Below are 19,942 nucleotides of genomic sequence, written 5' to 3' on the forward strand. Positions count from 1 at the left end.
CATTCTTAATTATTAAAACAAGTTTTAAAAGATGTCAGTAGTAAATAGTGAAGAATGTTGGTAATAAAATTTTTAAAGATTTTTTTTTAATGTGGACCATTTTTAAAGTTTTTCTTTAATTTGTTACAGTATTATTTCTGTTTTGTGTTTTGAGTTTTTGACCCGATGAGGGATTAAACCTGCACCCTTTGCACTGGGAGGTAAAGTCTTAACCACTGGACTGCCAGAGAAGTTCCAGAACATTGGCAAAATTTTTTAAATGAATTGTGATTTCAAGAATTCTCAGGAATTCTTTTTTTTCATTCCTACATCCAAAGATTGATGTCTGTAGGGGATTTGGAAACAATAGGCCATAGTGCTTATCCCAAGAAGTATTTGTACTTATTATATGATAGGTACAGAAATTGAGCTTATGTGTTTGGAAACTGTTAGGGCACTTTGACATTGCTGTAATTTGACATGTGATCTATGGACCCAACTCACTGGACAGGGTGTTTTGTAGAGTTATTCATTGATTATGGCTGATAAATTTAGTTGGATGATCACTGGTCTAGGTGAGAATTAGTGAAGGCTTGAACCAGGGTTGGAGTTACGAGAAGTTGGTTGGAATCAGGATATATTTTGAAGATAGAGCCACTGGATTTTGCTGCTGAATTAGATGTCAGATTATTCTAGGTGATCTTCGTCTCTCAAGAATTTCGTTTGTAAAATGGGGACAATTGTGAGATCTACACTTAAGATTATCGTATCTATGTCAAGTGTTTCTCTGAACTTGCTAGAGCTCCTGTCTGTGCACTGCTGCTAATATAGCTTCCTAGTCCAGTCATATAATTCCCTTGACCTTCAGCCTGTCAGCTGCTTACCATGGCATATAGAAGAAATTCTAAACTGTTTAAATTGACTTTAAGATGTGTGGCATCTTCCTTAAGATTCTTTTCCATGGTTATCTTCAACCACACCCTCTTATACTCTTGACTACACGGTTCCGGTCAATCTACTGCTGCATGGTAAACCGTCTCACATGTAGTGGCATTAAACAAAAGCCGTTTTACTCTACTCACAGTTTAGCAGAGCAGGAGTTTGGAAAGTGCACAGCCGGGATACCTTGTCTCTGTTTCACAGCGTCTGGGAACTCAGCTGGGAATGCTTGAAGGTTGGGGGCTGGAGTCGTCTGGAGGCTCTTTCCATCACATGTCTGGCTTGTAATGCTGGCTGTCAGCTGGAACACCTACATGTGGTCTCTCTATATGGGCTATTTTGAGCTTCCTTAGAGCATGGCGGCTGGGTTCCAAGAGCAAGTGTTGCAGGAGACAGAAAATGGAAGCTGCTAGTTTCTTAAGACTTGGTCCTGGAAACTTTTACTGTAGTCTGTTGGTCAAGCCATCACAGAGCCCAGATTCAAGCACAGGGTCAGGAGGAGACAGATCACGCCTCTTTTTTTTTTTTTTTTAGTTGAAGTATAGTTGATTTACAATGCTGTGTCAGTTTCAGGTATATAGCAAAGTGATTCAGTTTATATATATATGTGTGTGTGTGTGTGTGTGTGTGTATATATATTCCCATTCAGATTCTTTTCCATTATAGGTTATTGCAAGATACTGAATACAGTTCCCTGTATTATACAGTGGGCTTCCCATGTATCTCAGTGGTAAAGAATCTGCCTGCCAAGCAGGAGATGCAGGAGACTTGGGTTCGGTACCTGGATTGGGAAGATCCCCTGGAGAAGGAAATGGCAACCCACTCCAGTATTCTTGCCTGGAAAATCCTGTGGACAGAGGAGCTTGGTGGGCTACAGTCCATAGGGTTGCAAAGAGTTGAACGTGACTGAGCACGCACATACTATACAGTAGGTCTTTGTTGTTTATTTATTTTATATATAGTAGTGTGTATCTGTTAACCCCAAACTTCTAATTTATCCTACCCCCACTTTCCCGTTTGGTAACTGTAAGTTTGTTTTCTATGACTGTGAGTCTGTTTCTGTTTTATAAATAAGTTGATTTGCATCATTTTTTTAGATATCACACATAAGTGATATCATATGATATTTGTCTTTTACTGACTGACTCCACTTAGTATGATAATTCTAGGTCCATGCATGTTGCTGCAAATAGCATTATTTCATTCTTTTTTAGGGCCGAGTAATAGTCCATTGTGTGTGTGAGTGCACACATGCGTGTGTGTGTGCATGTGAGCAAGTGTGTATGTTTATACGCTACATCTTCTTTGTCCATTCATCTGTCAGTGGACACATAGGTTGCTTCTAGTCTTGGCTGTTGTAAATAATGCTGCTTTGAACACCAGGGTGCATGTGTCTTTTGAAATTAGAGTTTTCTTCTTTTCTGAATATATGCCCAAGAGTAGGATTGCTGGGTCATTTGGTAACTACTTTTAACTTTTTAAGGAACCTCCATACTGTCCTCCATAGTGGCTTTACCAATTTACAGTTCCACTAACCGTGTAGGAGGGCTTTTTTTCCTCTACATCCCCTCTAGCATTTATTATTTATAGACTTTTTGGTGATGGCCATTCTGACCAATGTGAGGTGTTACCTCAAGGCAGTTATGATTTGCATTTCTCTTAGGATTAGCGTAGATTCCATCTCTTAATGGCAAGAGAGCCAAAAAATTTGGGAGCCATGTTTTGAATCTGCCACAGCCAACTATTTATTTGCCACTTTCCTATGTATACTTTTGTGTCTAAGTGCCTCTGTACGTAAACAATTTGAACCCATCCCCAGTTCAAATACCATTTCTTTCTCCATATGGTCTTTGTCATATCTCATCTGGCTAAAAGCAGTTTCTCTGTCCTTTGTGTTCCCACAGCATTACTGTTTGTAATTGTATTTTTCATTTTTTTTCTTTATCGGTAGATTATAAACTCTTTGAAGGTGAGGATTATATCTTGTTTACCTTTTCATATCTCAGAACATATAGGTTCCTTAAGTTCAAGATTCAGTATTGAATTGAGTCTCAAAATTGGGATACTGATGGGCTGGGACTTGGTAGTGATTAAGAAGAAAATTTTAATGAGAATATTAAGAAAACTTTCTGTTTAATACAGATTCTTTCTTTTTTAAAAAAACAGACCTCCTGTTTCTTTACCTGAATCAACCTTATTTATATATTTATTTTTGGCTGCTCCTGCAGCTTGTAAGATCTCAATTGCCCTACCAGGGCTTGAGCCAAGGCCCATGAGAACTCCCAGATTTTTTCCTTTTAATACAAATTGATACAAATTGTTTCAAAGCCTTTTCTTTGTGTGTGTGTGTGTGTGTGTTTAATTGGCTCTCTTTTGTAAAGTAAAACTTTTAAACTTTTCTTCCCTGTAACCTTAAAATTAGTTGCCTTCTGATATTATCATTTTCTTCCTGTCCAGCTCAACCCCTGCTACCTGGGCCTTATTGATTTTACAAACTGGGTTGCCATCTATTACTGGATCAATTTAATGAGTCAAATTCAACATTCCAACTAAAAGTTAAAACTCATATGTTGCAAAGATAAGTACTTCATGAAATTCTTTTTCAGTTTTATGTATGCTTGCATGCAATGAGTTGAAATGTAGCATATCTTTTATTACAGTTGGGGGTCAAAAATTTTTGGAATATACTGCTATGTAAATTCTTCCTAAACGTTTGGTATTTCTAGTGCATTTCTCTTGTTTCTATATTTTTAGTTATTCCTTTTAATGTCCTTTCTAAGAGCTGATCTGAAGATCCCTTCTGGGGACCATATATACACATTCTTTTATGCTCAACCTTTTCTTCACCCACCCAGCCTATTTTAAAGATAAACTTCAGTGGCTCTGTGTGACAAATGTTGCTTTCCCTCTTATTTGAAGACTTTATGGTTACTTTTCTGTTCTCAAGAGAAGAGGTGGAATCAGCTTTTTCTTTTCTTTTTTTCTCTTTTACATTTTTATTGAGGTATAGCACACATACAGTAAAATACACGAATCCTAAACATACAACTCAATGCATTTTTTCATCCGTATTCCTCCATATCAGTATCACCCTGATAAAGATAGAAAACATTTTCATCACCCCAGAAGGAAACAGCCTATTCCTAAATTCTTTCTCGAACAAGATGGGTGGGAGAATAAATCACTAGATTCTCTCCAGCCCCATTGTAGGGCATATACTGGTTATAATGTTGAGTTATGATGTACACGAAAATCTAAAGCACCTCCAGGAAGTGTTAAAACAGAGGATGCTGAATATGAACTTTGGAAGAATAAAAGGGGACCAACTTGAGTGAGCCAAGGTGAGAAGCAAGAACGAATAATTTTGGGAAGAGTCCAGGGGAAGAAAGGTTTATCTGAATTTCAGAGGAGGAGATATTCTGTGACAAGTCATGACACACTTTTAATATCTTGAAAAGCATAAATTTGTCCTCTTACAGTTGTGGAGGCTCTGAGAGGACAGTCCATTTCCTTTGACTTGCAGCTCCTCCTTCCACAAATTCCAAGCACATCCCTTGCACATCGAAGCACAAGTAAGGTTCCCTTGTCACATCTTCTCTCTGCTGTTAAACCGCCCTTTGCCTTCTCCTTAAAGGACCTTTGAGATAACATTTAGAGCCCGCCTGGATAATTCGGGCGCTCTCCTCATCTCAAGATCATTAATTTAATCACATCTGTGAAAGTTCTTTTGTCATATAAGGTAACATTCATAGATTCTGGGGATTAGAATGTGGGTACCTGGTTTCTGCTCTTCAGGAATCTTTCTTCACAAAAGCAAAGTCTGCTGGATATTTGTTTCTAGTTCAGTCTCCTTTTTCCTATTAGATTAATTTTCCTAAAACACCACATTGTACAATTTATTCCCTTGCTCAGATGTCTTTGGTGACTCCCCTCTTAGCTAATAAAATTAATATGACCTAGATAGACATTCCAGTTGCTTGTTCACCCAAATACATTTCAGGCTCCTCTCTCTGCCTCCCCCTCCCTCCCTCTCTCTCTCTCTCTGCCTCTCTCTCCCACCTCACCCCTCCCTCCCTCCTCATCTGTAATGTGGCAGCATGCATTTCCTCATTGTTCCTTTCAGCCTGACTTCCCTCGCGTGGTCTCCACCCCTGCCTCCCTGCCTGTAGTCCGTGCCCCTCACCTTGTAAGGCCCCCAAGCATCATTCTTCTCGCCATCCGTATTAGATTCACAGGGCTTCCATAACAAATTACCGCAGACTTGGGGGCTTAAACCAACAGCAGTGTATTCTTTCATGGTTGTGAGGATGAAGAGTCTGAAATCAAAATGTTGAGCCTGGCCAGGCTCTGGCGGGGACCCTGGCTTCCTGACCTCTTCCACCTTCTTCTGGGCGAGGGTATTCCTCACCTTGCACCTGCCTTGCTCCAATCTCTGCCTCCGTCTTCACATGGTCTTTTCCTGTTCTCTCTGACTCCTTCGTCTGCCTCTTACAAGGATACTTTTCATTGTATTTAGAGGCCACCCGGATAATCTAGGACAGTCTCATCTTGAGATCTTTCATTTGGTGATGCCTGCAAAGACCCTTTTTCCAGATAAAGTCACATTCACAGGTTCTGGGATGTATCTTTTGGGGGTGGAGAGGGGAGCCCCTTTTAACCCACTACACACCTACCTCAGCCAGCAATCATGGTTTGCTTCTTTAACCTCTTGACATCGTTGGCATAACTGCAGGCTTTGGAACCCCTCATCCCTGTCCTGTTATTTTGCATGGCCAGACTATAAGCACTTGAGGACAGGAAGGCTCTTTTGCCCTGCAACCCTTAACTCCTGGCAGAGTGCTTAAGAAACTGATAAAGATTTTTTTTTTTAACGAAAAAAAGGGGCATGTAAAAATCCTACCATAATGATGATCAGGATGCTGTTTTGAAAGTGATCTTTGTCCCCGCCAGTTTTTTCTTTATTTCTGGTATTCTTTGTTTGAGGGGTTGGGGGGGGTGGGGGGGGTTATTTCTCAGGAACCTTAAGTGAGTAGCTAGGAGAGAGCAGAGCTGATAGTGAAATTGCGGAGCTGAAACAGAACAGAGAAATGCAAGGGCAGACCTACTGGGGACAGTGGGTTTGGAGAGCGGCCAGGGAAAGCTTTGAGGTTGACTGGCAGATCCGTCTCTGTTGGTTGGGTCTGCCTGGTCTCCTGGAAGTGTGGATCTCTCCTGGAGTCCTTTCCAGTGGACTTTATAACCAGAAGACAGTTCTTGTGGGCATCTGGATTTGATCTCCCTCAGTACAGTGGAGGACCGTGAGGAGGGCAGTCCCCAACCTTTCTTTCCCCGAGGAGGTGACTTCATAAGATCATCTGCTCAGCAGGCTTATTTCTCCTTGGCCTTGGCCTGTAAGCACATCTGCTTTTCAGCTCAGTGGGGAGCACAGGTCTTAGGCTATTTTCCCAACTATTTTCTTCATTTGGTTTAATTTCAAGGTTACCTGATAACATCTTCTTTTTCCTTTTTCTTTAGTCTCAGTCTTACTTTGAATGGATGCTGGCAGTCTCACCCTATTAAAGTCTAAATAGCACGCTGATGTTTTTCCCTTTAAACATTTGAAGGGATGATTTTTAGCCTTTTGGTTATTTTTAAGCTGGTGGTACCTTCATTTGTAGTTTTATTATACCATGAATCCTAATACAACTGCTAGAGTCTGTGAAATGTAACTGTTGGCGCATGTTAATCCCCTCCCATGATATCCTGGCTGGAAACGAATGCACAGACTTTAACATAGTGGGTAAGGATGGCTGATGGTGTCAAGCAAGTATGGGTTTCAATTTCATCCCGCCACGTTTCCAGCTTTGTAACACTGGAGAAGTTAATTTACCTCTCTGAGCTTCTGTTTTATGATCTGCAAAATGGACATAATTCCTATTGTGTTGTTATGCATGCTGGGAGAGTTAAATATGGTAATAAGCATGCAGATCTCTAGCATAGCAGTATCTGGTGCCTGATCTGTGTTCAAAAAATTGTGGCTACTGTTATTATTTACTTTGCAAGGAAAACTGGGACACTAGTGGTGTCGAGGAATGTTTCCATGTTCCCCACAGTCAGATTCTAACAGGGTTTAGTAAACAGTCCAATGTGTGTGGAGTGGTGTGGTGCTGAGTACGTCAGTCCTTGCTATTTGCATGGTATTGATTTGAAAAATGATAGGAATAAAAGCACACTTAGAGACTATATTCCTGAGCTGATGCTTTTTATTATGCTCGCTATGTAAAGCTACACTTCGCATTAGTTCAAAGTTCCTGCCTCCAAACTGGGAGGATAGAAGTTAGAGTATGGCTTAATTAGTATTAAATTTGTGTTTTTAGCCATAATTTTGTGACTCTTAAGGTCTGAGAGGTTTAATCTGTATGCTTGATTTTTATCACAGAGATGTGATTAAATAAATTGTTCTTTGTACTAGGAAACCTTGAATTCATCTGCTGCCTTGCTGGTTTCCAGACTGAAGAAAAGAAATCATAGTAGATGAGCCTTAGAATGGTTTCCTACCCAGAGGCGATATTTTGGATTAAAATTCCTTTCTCTAAGCACTCACATGGACATGAGTTTGAGAAAACTCAGGGAGATAGTGAAGGACAGGAAAGCCTGGCATGCTGCAGTCCATGGGGTCGCAGAGTCGGACATGACTCAGCAACTGAACATCAACAAGCCCTTCAGTGTATCAGATAATTTCGGGGCTGGAGGGAAGATAGGGCGCGGAGTGCTAGAAATTGAGTAAATTGAGCCGTATCTGACTTTGAATGTTGGTTTTGTTACTGGATGTTGAAGACTTTTTTCTTTTTTTTAATTTAAATTTATTCATTTTTAAGGAGGATATTTGCTTTACAGTATTGTGTTGATTTCTGCAGTATATCAACATGAATCAGCCTTAGGTATATAAGTAGCCCCTCCCTCTTCCACCTCCCTCCCACCTCCCACACAGTCCCACCCCTCTAGGTTGTCACAGAGCACCAGATTTTGATTTGAGCTCCCTGCATCATACAGCAAATTCCCACTGGCTATCTGTTGTACGTATGTTAGTGTATATGCTTCCATGCTCCTCTGTCCATTCATCTCCCTCTCCCCCTCCTCTTCCCCACCCTTGTCCATAAGCCTGTTCTCTATGTCTGTGTTTCCATTGCTGCCCTACAGATGGGGTCATCAGCCCCTTCTTTCTAGATTCGATATATATATATGTTAGTATACAGTATTTTTCTCTTTCTGACTTACTTCATTCTGTATAATAGTCTCTAGGTTCTGGATGTTGAATACTTTGGCCAGAGTTAATTGGCTCATGAGTTAAAGTATTCCTTATGTAGGAGCATGTGCTCATATAGTTGAGGAAGTCTTCTTGGATTTAGGGCCTTATTGCAGTTCTTTCACGGTTAGATGAATGAAAGAACTTCCACGTGGAGTTTTCTGCCTGAATGGTAAACTGCCCGAGGGTAAGAACTTGGTCATATTTGCTATCATACCTCCAGTGCTAAGACACCCTCACCCCCGCGCCCCCCCCCCCCCCCCCCCCCCCCCGCCCCCGGCTCAGTACGTGTTAGTCAAGTCCACGAATGGCTGCTGGGAGGAAAGGAGGTGAACCGGTGGGGTTCAGAATGCCCCCTGGACTCCATGCTGTTCGTTTCTGAATCAGCCTTTCCTAGGGGTCAGGCAGTTGTTTGGAGGAGTGACCCCTCCATTCTGGGGGCCGTTATGTGTTGGGACATCAACTGTGTGCCAGACGTGCCAGGAACTGGGAGGACATGGCACCAGAGACTTCAGCCGGGGTCGTCTTCAGCATCTGGCTTATTACCGTTTCTGTTTTTCAACGGATGTGACAAAGGATGATTCCCTAGAATGACTCCTCCTAAAGTAGCGGGGTGATCTCCAGGTTCGAGGGACTAGATCAGTCTTCTAACCATTAAGCCTAAGTCAGTCCTGAGAATTCTGGTCCCTTTTATTGTCCCTGAGAAGCTGATGGATAAATGTGGCCATTGACATATTTACATGGTTCCTCTTTCTTAATGGCCTTCTTTTGCCTCTTTCTGCTGCCCTCCCCTGGCCCCCACCCCAGGTGAGGATTCACGTTCAGCCGTCACCCCCATCCTGCCCCCTCAGGTAAAAGAATGAATCATAAGGGTTTGGAGTTCTTTTGTGTGACTGTCATGATGAGAAGGGGTTGAGAGTGAGCTGGTCTTCTAATTCCCTTCTTCCCTCCCTCCCGCTATCACAGTTTTGAGCCTGTGTGTTCTGTACTTTTTCTAAGCACCAAACTGAGATCTTTTATGAATTTCAACTTTGAAGTCCCCTCTTTTTTGATCTTTGGGGATCCAAACCAAGTATGGACAAGAGTAGGGTGAGAAACAGGGTTCGCCAGGCTGTGTGTAAGTTCACACGCACCTTTCATCACTTTGCCGTACCTGCTACATGGTGCTGAACTTCTTGTGGGGAAAAGGCCTGCCGTTCTGTTACCAACAAGGGAGCAGGAAGTGTGGTTGCTGTCAGGCGGGCAGCCAGGAGGATATTTATAGTCATAGCAAGTGGCTGTGGGCCCATCATGGTTCTGGATATGCCTCCCGCCTTAGAGTTCCTGGTGTTCTTGAACTGAACCCTGCCCTTGTTGGCCCGACAGTGGTTAATGATAAAACAGACGGCTGCACGATGTGGTACTCGAAATGGCCTGGGTAGCTCTCAGCCTGCAGGTGCTGCTGTTGCCGACCCGAACCCCGAGTAGCAGAGCAGGGGTCCCCCTCCCGCTTCTGGTCAGGGCTTTGATGGTTTCCCAGCCTTTCTCTGAGTTGGCTTCATTGATGCAACCACTCACTCACTGGGGTCCCCTTTCTCTGTGCTGCGTGGACCACATCTTGTGGAGATTTATGACACCAAAAGAAAATGTGGGTCATGATTTCAGCTTCCTCAGCTCCTTGAATTCAGGTCAGATGTTTAGACTTGCCTGGCAGAGGAGGCCAAAATCCATTGACGCTTTGCATGTGTTCACTCGCTTTGGGGTGTAAGTACTAGAAGGGAAAAGTCAAAGTTCTCACAGGAAGTATCCCAAGTGCAAACTGTTTTTCTTGTTTACATGGTGAGGTTATAGCATGGGCTTTTGTGTTCACCACTGGGTGTTCTTGGGACCCTCTCTGGTGGCTCAGATGGTAAAGAATGTGCCTGCAATGCAGGAGACCTGGGTTTGATCTCTGGGTCAGGAGGATTCCCTAGAGAAAGGAATGGTTACCCACTCCAGTATTCTTGGCTGGAGAATTCCAGGGCTTCCCTTGTGGCTCAGCAGTGAAAGAGTTCTCCTGCCAATGCAGGAGACACAGGAGATATGGATTCGATCCCTGGGTCGGGAGGATCCCCTGGAGGAGGACATGGCAACCTACTCCAGGATTCTTGCCTGGGAAATCCCATGGACAGAGGAGCCTGGTGGGTTACAGTCCATGGGGTCATAAAGAGCTGGACGCGACTGAGCAACAGCAGCAACAACCTGGGTGTCCTTAGGATGGAATGATGGTTCATTTGTTAGTTTGCATTTGCAAGTGGCAGAAAACACAACGTGCGTTAGCCTTAGACAAACGAGAATTTAATGTTGGTCATACTGAGGAGTCTAGAGTAGGGCAGGATTTAGATCTGGGTTGACCCCAGACTCTAGCAGTGACCCCTGGGCCCTGTTGTCTCCCCTCTAATTCAAGAAGAATTTTTTCTTTGTCAGCTCCATTCTCAGGCAGGTGCTCACTTCCTGATAGCAAAACAACTATGGCATATTCTCTGAGGTTCAAGTGTAATGGAAAAATCCAACTTTGTTTTCTAGCAGTTCCTGTAAAATCCCAAGGGTCCCTCTGATTGGACCAGCGAAAGCCACATCCTACACCTCCGGAGAATGCAGTGTGCTGGTTGGTCTACTTCCCCTACCCCGCCATCCTCTCAAAATAGGAGGAGCTATAGCCCCAGCCCCGGAGAAGGCAATGGCACCCCACTCCAGTACTCTTGCCTGGAAAATCCCATGGATGGAGGAGCCTGGTAGGCTGCAGTCCATGGGGTCGCAGAGTCAGACATGACTGAGAGACTTCACTTTCACATTTCACTTTTATGCATTGGAGAAGGAAATGGCAACCCACTCCAGTGTTCTTGCCTGGAGAATCCCAGGGATGGGGTCGCACAGAGTCAGACATGACTGATGTGACTTAGCAATAGCAGCAGCATAGCCCCAGCCCAGAGTCAGAGGTTGTGGCTGGAAGGTGCAAGGTGGTGTGGACAGAAACTGGGGAGGCAGACGGTTCCTACAAAATGATTCCATAAATCACCTGTTGGGGACTTTGTCATCATGGAAGAGTATTGTTTTTCCATCTCGTGGATTGTTGTTTAGTGGTTACCGTCTTCTAGTTCTGGGTGTGTTTTCTGGGTAAGTCTGACATCCCTTTGAAGCCCAGGGCCAATGATTTTGCTGATGCCCCAGAAATACTCACTGCAGGTTATCAAATGACAGTAGGTCTTAATGGATCCCACACTAGGTAGCTCTGTGGTGTGACATTAGCACAGTTAGCTTTCACTGTGTGCTGTTACATCAAAGACGGTAGCCGGCCAGCCAGTCTTGACATATGTTTTGTTTGTCCCTGAAAGCACATGTCCTGTATCTCTGGCCGCTCAGATTCATTTTGGGTGACGGTCTTGTCAGCTCGGGGCTGGGCAGAAGGGAGGAGGAGAAGCCGCATTTTGGCAGTGCTTCAAGCCTGGAGCAGCATCCTGCAGCCAGCACCATAAGCTGGATAATTTGTCCACAGAGGCCTATGCATTATAGAAATGAAAATTCCTTCTCTGACAGCATTCACTGCTTAGCACGCAGCAATTTGGCTGTCAGAAACAGCTGGCCCTGCAGGGTGGGACAATAGAAAGGCAAGACCAGAGAGAGGCCGGTGCTTACTCGAGTCTCCCACCGTGCGAGGATCAGGTTACTGAGACTGTCATTATCAGCAGACTGCAAGGGGCTCTAAGGCAGAGCTTCCCGCGAGCGGGAGCCTGTGGCTCAGACAGACAGTGATTTCCTCCTCTTTCTGCTGATTGGGACAAAAAAATAAATTAAAAATAAACTATTAACCTTTGCTGACGCTTGTATTTTGGCTTTCCTGAAATGTTCAGTTCCGATTGTGTCTTCCCCTTGGTGATTAGCACTTCTGGGGAAGTTAATCCCTACTAATCTAAGTATAGATGTTCTTGGTACGTTCTAGAAAACTTAAGAGTAGGGGTGGAGGTTTGTGATGGGTTGCTGTACATCTGCATATTCAGGTCTGTAGCTTTTAGGTTCTGCTCATGGAGAATCGATGCTGCAAGGACTGACATTGAGGAACCCACAGGGCATGTTCGAGGACATTGGGGACCCCAGATGCACGTGCGGAGACAGGAAAGGGACGGCGGAGCTGTGGGCCTTGAACCCACCCTGCTGAGTGAATCTGCAGTGTAGCTGGCTCTGTGCATTTTCTTCTATTGATTCCATGACTCACGGAGCATGATCTAAGCAAAAACACACTTAAAGGACAGAGCAGACAGCTGTCTGTTACAGGAGGACATGTTTTCTGGGCTTAATGGCGCCAGTTTTTCCCCTATTAGTTTGTACACTAGAGATGTCCTAACTACTAATGTCTTGTAAAGGGTTTTTATTTTTTATTCCACTTTTTAAAAATCATTCTTTAAAAAATTATCTTCTAAGGATTATTCTTTAGAAGTTTTCAAGTGAACTTCTTTAGGAAAGCAGCAATTCAGTCCAGTGGTTAGGGCTTGGCACTTTCACTGCCATGACTTGGGTTCAATTCTTGGCCGAGGAGCTAAGATCCCACAAGCTGCGTGGCCAAAAGAAAAAAAATAATTAAAAAAGGCTACATGTGAAAATGGGATTTTTTCCATACAGTTAAGGTCTAGAGGAGGTTTAAAGCAGTGTGGTGGAAAGTACCTTGCATTTTGAAGTGAGCGGTGTTTCTCTGATACTAGGTGGCTCCAGATAAGTTTGGCTGTTAGAATTCGGTTATTGTTCGGTGTGTCTGGAACTGTATTCTCCCCCCACCCCCCGCCCCCATTTCCTTCTCAATCTGTTTCCCTTTTATATGATAGAGGCTGAAGTTCCCAGATGTTGTTTGGATTAAAGAGTGTGTGTGGGGAAGGGGAAAAAAAAAAAGGCTTTCTTAATGATAATAACAGAGTCAGACTGGCTGGTTCCGTCCTGACAGGAAAATGGAGAGATAAAAACTCCATTAATGGTGTGTGCACTGCCTCAGTAGCCAATAAAACCACGCTGCCCTCACTGGAAGCCGGTCCCAGACTGGCAGCGCTCCGTGCCAACTGCCCGAGACAACAGCTGCAAAGAGGGGCAGAGTCAAGAGTCTGTGTTACAGGGCTGGCTCGGGGCGGTTCTTGTCTTCGTTCCGCCTCCCCCTCCCGCCTCCTTTCTCCCCTTTTGCCCACTTTCCTTAAGGAACCCTTCTTCATGCTCACTGTTCCAGAAATTGAACCACATCTGATTAAAACCTAATGGTTACTCACAGAATGAAATTGGCTGGTAGTTTCCAGGCCTATTTGTCTGCCGCTAATTTGGGTTTGTGACAATAGGAACTTGTTAATTTCTGTAAAATGTATCTAAGTGTTAGGATTCTTACAGTTTGAGAGTTCTACGAAGAACCAAGAGAAGTCACTGGCCACAGATGTCTTGCTCTAGTTCTCTCCCACCCCCCAAGTATCTTTGAATGTCCATGCTCAAACTTAGCAAAAAAAAAAAAAAAAATCTCAGTCTGAAGAGTGACAAAGGCTTGGTTCAGTTCTGTTCATTCTCCGTGTGCTTTCTGAGCCCAGAGTCAAGCCCTCTGCTTGGATCCTGGGCCAGCAAGGCTGTAAGCCGAGACCTGACTTTGGGCGCTTACTGTCCCACAGCCTTGTAAGCCCTGGGGTCTGCAGAGGAGGGAAGGAAAGAAGTGCTGTTTGAGTGGTGCAGGAAGCAGCTCCGAAGAGGTTCCAGTACCCTAGTCCTGTCTGTTTCCTTTGAGTTTGAAATGTAAGTTACTTTGACTTTTAAAAAAATTTTATTTTGCAGCATTTGGAATTTTTTTTTAGTTGTGGCATGTGAACTTTTTTTTTTTTTTCCATTTAGTTTTTTAGTTGGAGGCTCATTACTTTACAATATTGTAGTGGTTTTTGTCATACATTGACATGAATCAGCCATGGATTGGGATGGGGAAGGCATGTGAACTCTTAATTGCAGTGTGTGAGATCTAGTTCCCCAACCAGGGATTGAATCCAGGCCCTCTGCGCTCCAAGCGTGGAGTCTTAGCCACTGGGCCACCAGGGAAGCCCTTGCTTTGGCTTTTTAATGTGTGGTATGTGATGGAGAGGGAACGGATAATTTGGATATTGACTTTTGTGCCAAGTCTTATGCCACAGACTTTACATATATTAGGAAGTTGGTATCTGTAGCCTCATTTTACAGGTGAAAGAAATGTAAAGCTTGCGGAAAAGGCTGCTCCTGTTCTTGGGTGCAGTTTGAATGAAACAAATTGTGAAGAACCAGTGATTCATTGTACATTGCAGTGGGCATCCAGAAGAGGACCTGGGGTGTTCTTTATCTAGACCTGTCAGAATGAGGGAGGGTCGGGGTGTACACTGCTTTTAAATCCAGGAGAGCTCCATGGAGGAGGAGAGACAGACACAGTCGTTTGTTTTTTTAGCACACTTCCTTGAGTGGATGCCATGTTTCAGGCACCATGCCAGGGCCTGGGGACTCAGAGCTGAAGAAAACAAAGTCTTGCTGGCAGAGAGAGGGTGGCCATCATTTCCTGGTGGGCAAAGCCAGGGCAGGACATGTGTGTCCAAGCACCCTGGAGGGAAGTGAATCTTGACAAAAATACCTGATGGTGGTTTGGCTGGGAGTGAAACTTGCCCCATTACCCTCCTGAAATGGAAGGCTTTCACCACAGAATGAAGATGTTGGATAAAATGTATAAGGGAGAGCAGTAAGTGGTGATTTTAGGTGCCGCCTGTGTTCCCCTTTCAGAAACTCCGTGTGGATTGTGAGCGATCTCAAGGTTCCTGGTGGCAGATTCTCCCTCCCAGGCCACACGAAGGGGCAGTGGCCGTGGTATCTCAAGTTGCTTTTTTCCTCTTGTGACTAAAGATAGAGGAGTAAGACCCACAGCAGACTATGCTCTTTCAGGTGAAGCCTTCATGTTAGGCATTTTTAAAAAAAGTATGTGATCTTTCTTAGTACTGTTTTTATTTGACTGGCAACTAGAGAGACCATTCTGAGGAACTGTGATTCCTCATTGATTAATCCTAGATATTGAATGGCCTTTATTTAACATGTCACACTTGCACTGCTCTTTAGCTTATCTTTTTTTTGAATGTCAGGTCATCACTGTGTTAATTTTACATGTTTGAAGGACTTGATTGAGTTCCAGATGGGACACTTTGCTTTTCATTTTTAGATTTTACTATATAAATGACTCTGTAGTGTTCTTGATAGATGTTCACATATGTATCCCTACTGATAAAGAACAGTATGTGTATTCAGTTCAAGATGTCAGTTGGCTAGCTGATTGTTGGTGACTTGCTCTCTGGGTAGATAACCCTGGGGTGTGTGAAATCTATGTGCTTATGTGTTAAGTCACTTTAGTTGTGTCCAACTCTGTGTGACCCCATGGATTGTAGCCTGCCAGGCTCCTCTGTTGATGGGATTCTCCAGGCAAGAATACTGGAGTGGGTTGCCACGCACTCCTCTAGGGGTCTTCCCAACCCAGGGATTGAACCTGAGTATCTTATGTCTCCTGTCTTGGCAGGCTGGTTCTTCACCACTAGCGCCACCTGGGAAGCCCTGGAATCTATGTACTTGTCATCAATGTGAAAGTTTCCCTTTAGTCTGTGGATAGACTCTACTGGTTGAGGGATCCTTGGACTGGCCTTTGGTTTTCAGTCCTACCTTTGGGGAGAACTAGGTTGCAGTTCCTTGTGAGTTTTGCAAGTCATTTCTTATTTGTTGGTTAGGTTGAGAAGTTCTGATGCCCATTAGAGCTTGTTCAGCACCATCCTCTCTTATGCACTCTATTATATCTTCCATAGGGAGAGGAGAAGGGAATTCAAAGACAAAGTAACTGTTTTTCAGTCCATTAAAAGGTAAGAACTATTAAGAAAAGAAAGGAAGTGAGTATCACAAAAGTCAAGATTCTGGTTCTAGTAATAACAACATCAATAATAGTAATGGCTTACCCTTTCATGGTGCTCATATATTAGCTTCTCCTCTGAGTGCCTTGCATGTATTCATTCATTTGGCCCTTATGATTACTGCTCTGTGAAGCAGGTCCAATTCTTTTTATCTTAATTTTGCAGATGAAGGAAATGAGGCACATTAAGTTATATGCCTAAGGCACTGAAAGTTGCAAATGTCAGGGCCTGAATTCTGACTTGGGCAGGACACATCAGCCTCTGCTCTGGGGTTTAACCACAGTGTAGGAGAAGAGAGTTAATGATGGGGGACACCTGGGGGAGGGGGAGGGCATGGAGTGCCGGTCATTTCCTAAAAATGATAATAATAATAATTAGAGCCTTCACTAAAGGTTGTAGTTGCATTTTTATTATATGCAACCCATATATTCATTGTAATATGTATTACATGTGGAGATATATACATATACATGAATTCATAGTTATTTGAGAAATGACAGTGAATCAGTATGAGATACTTAGTTTCCTTACTATTGTTGATATTTGATGTACAATAAACGTCAGAGTTGGGAACCACTTATCTCTCTTTAGAGAGAATATATTCACATATGGAAGTTTTTATGGAAACTTTTCCCAACCTGACAGACCCCTATTTCTGTGGAATATTTATATTTATTTGCCTTTCCCCTCCTAAATTACCTTACATATTGGATCTTGTTTTTGCCAAAGGCATTAGGAGTTGACTGCAACTCTGAAGTAGAAGTTAAAGCATTTTATGTGACTGTGTGTGTGTAGGAAAGTTCACCATACAAAGTTATGTTTAAAATAAAATAGCTTCTCAACATGTATCTAGCCACGCTTCATAAATCCAACATGAAAACTATGGAAGGACACCTTCTGGTTGAATCAGTCTAAATTTGGCTACAAGTCTAGGAAACTCGGTTGAATTTATGCTAGAATGTGTTGTCTTAAAATAAACCTGATTGCACAGCAATGCTGATAGAACCAACAAAAATGCACCTGAGATAACTAAAAAATAAATAACTAAAAAGACAACTAAAAAATAAGTAAAAGGTTATTATCTCAGAGGTTCCTCCCCCAATACTTAATGCTTTCAAAATTAGAACTATTAGAAGCTAGCCTTTTCCTTCCTGCCAGTTTTAGAAACTAAGCCATTCTAACACTTACAGAACATTATCATTTCCCTCTGGGATTTGAAAAGTATAAAAGCAAAAGCAGGAGACAAATGCTTATAAAATGGACAAGGGTTTAGTGACCTGAAACTCAGTGGAATGTCTCTCAGAATTGTTGACTGTGTGGATGGTGAACAGCAACAATTGCTAATTTATTTTTTCCTGCTAATCTCCTATCACTTTAAAGTGCTGCTGCAGAAGACTATAGTTTGTTAACCTGTGGGTCTCCTAAGCAACTTGGAGTGAGAGAATTTAGTTGGCTGTGGTGTAGCTGTTACCTGGGGGGAGGAGGACAGGACAACTTACTCATCTTTTTAACTCTTTTGGAATTGTTTTTTGAGGGTAGAAACATGTGTGGCATAAAGTTAACATGTTTTTAAAAAATATATATGTGTATATGTGTGTACATACACACGTGCATATATACACACTTTATACAAAACATTTTTCTTTCTTTTAATTGTTGCTTGGCAAATAGTGCCCATTTTCCATGAGGAATGATGTTATTAAAACCACTATAAAGACTTTGACTGTAGAAATTCTGGCCCAGTTGGGCTTTTGGCTTATTGATGGTAAATATAGATTAGGTGTTTTAATTGTCAGGTAAGTTGTTTCCTAAGGGTTGCAATATCACAAATGATGGGAAAGCCGAAGTTTCAATTTGTGCTGATGTAAATTAGTCACAGGTGTGAAATCTTGAGGCTTGTGATGCAAAGGCTGCTAATATAAGAAACTTCAGGCATCTTTTATTATATAGAATTAATCTATATAACATGAATCCTGGTGCCAAACTGTGTTCTAATTAATAGCAAACCAAATCAAGAGGCTATAATTCCATTAGTGGACTGAATGCTTAATGACAGTTGAGGGGATATAGAAGTATGGAAAATGTCTCTGCTTTGTGGTTACTCATAAAAATTACTTGAAGACTCCAGAGATTGAAGTATTCATAGAAAAATTGGTAATAGCACTTGCTCTGGGATTAGCCTGATCCCCATCATCCCACTTCATATCACCACTACCCCAAAGCATCATTAGAACCAAAAAGGGGTTCCAGAGAGGTTTGCCCTGATTCTAGGCAGTCTGGCTTTGGTCCTGACTCTGCATTTGCCACATCCTTCCTGCTTTTGCGTCTATTCTTTTATTTCTCCTTACTCCTAATATGTCATTCTTAGAGTCCATCCCATTTTAATTTTCTGCCAGTTACTATCAGTCTGGGGCTTCCCTGGTGGCATAGACAGTAAAGAATATGCCTGCAACGCGGGAGACCTGGGTTCAATTCCTGGGTTGGGAAGATCCCCTGGAGGAGGGCATGGCAACCCACTGCAGTATTCTTGCCTGGAGAATCCCCATGGACAGAGGAGCCTGGTGGGCTATAGTCCATGGGGTCTCAAAGAGTCAGGTTAAGCACACAGACGCGCTATCAGTCTGAGCTTGGTGATGATTTGCAGATGCTCAGTCCCTCATCTGATAGGTAATGTCTGTTTGTTTTATAGCTGGGGACTGGGGCTCAGACAGTAATGTGCTCAAGATCCCTGAGCCTGGGAAGTGACAGACTTGGGTTCAGTTCCCAAACTGTGTGATCCTAGTGTTTTGGCTCTTTCCACAAAATGAATCAGGAGACAAAATATGCTCATACACTTAGCAGGCACATTACAGCATACACTCACAGTCTAAGTTATATAGAAAAAAGCATAAGAGCTTTAAGACTGATTTTTAAAATAACAGTTTTTATTGACTTGTTCTTATACTGAAACATTCACTCTTTTGTAGTATACAATTCAGTGGCTTTTAGTAAATCCACAGAGTTGTTCAGCTGTCAACACTATCTAATATTAGAACATATTAATCATCCCCTAAAGAAACCATCAGCATATAGGACTGATTCTGAAGCTAAGATCACTGAAGTAGAAGTTTAAGTTTGGGCTCCCTATTATCTTCTGAACTAAGAGAAAGTAGAAGCCAAATTCCTGGACCACTCCTTTAGTTGACACCAGTTTTCATTGACAGAATCCTCCAGAACAGTAAATTCTGAATCTTTCATTTGTTAAACTTACGTTCAATTTTGATAGACTAAGAAATCTCACATTCTTCTGCCCACTTATAAGGAGAAAGCAATAGCATTTAAAAATTTTTTTCTTTTTTAATTCAGTTTTTTAATGAAGTATAGTTGATTTGCAGTGTTGGGCCAATCTCCACTGTATAGCAGAGTGACTCAGTTATGCACACATATATGTTCTTTTTTATATTCTTTTCCATTACGGTTTTTTCACAGGATATTGAATATAGTTTCCTGTGCTGTACACTAGGATCTTGTTCATCCATTCTAAATGTAATAGTTTGCATCTACCAACCCCAGACTCCCAGTTCACTCCTCCCCTTTGGCAACCACAAGCCTATTCTCTGTGTCTGTAAGTCTGTTTCTATTTTATATATAGGTTTATTTGTGCCATATTTTAGATTCCACATATAAGTAATATCACATGGTATTTGTCTTTCTGAGTTACATCACTTAGTATGATAATCTCTAGTTGCATCCTTGTTGGTGTAAATGGCATTATTTCATTCTTTTTTATGTACAGATTTTCTGAGCATTTATTCATGGTTTTGAGTTTTCA

General features: G+C 42.4%; 1 protein-coding gene across 1 annotated transcript in view; it reads left to right on the plus strand.

Annotated features, from left to right (window-relative positions):
* The window catches only part of ACVR1 (activin A receptor type 1), a 127,282-nt gene that overhangs the window by 23,490 nt on the left and 83,850 nt on the right, over positions 1-19,942 (plus strand). The gene's annotated exons all lie outside the window — the stretch shown is intronic.

The sequence above is a fragment of the Cervus elaphus genome, chromosome 33, assembly GCF_910594005.1.
Source record: "Cervus elaphus chromosome 33, mCerEla1.1, whole genome shotgun sequence".
Lineage (NCBI taxonomy): Eukaryota > Metazoa > Chordata > Mammalia > Artiodactyla > Cervidae > Cervus > Cervus elaphus.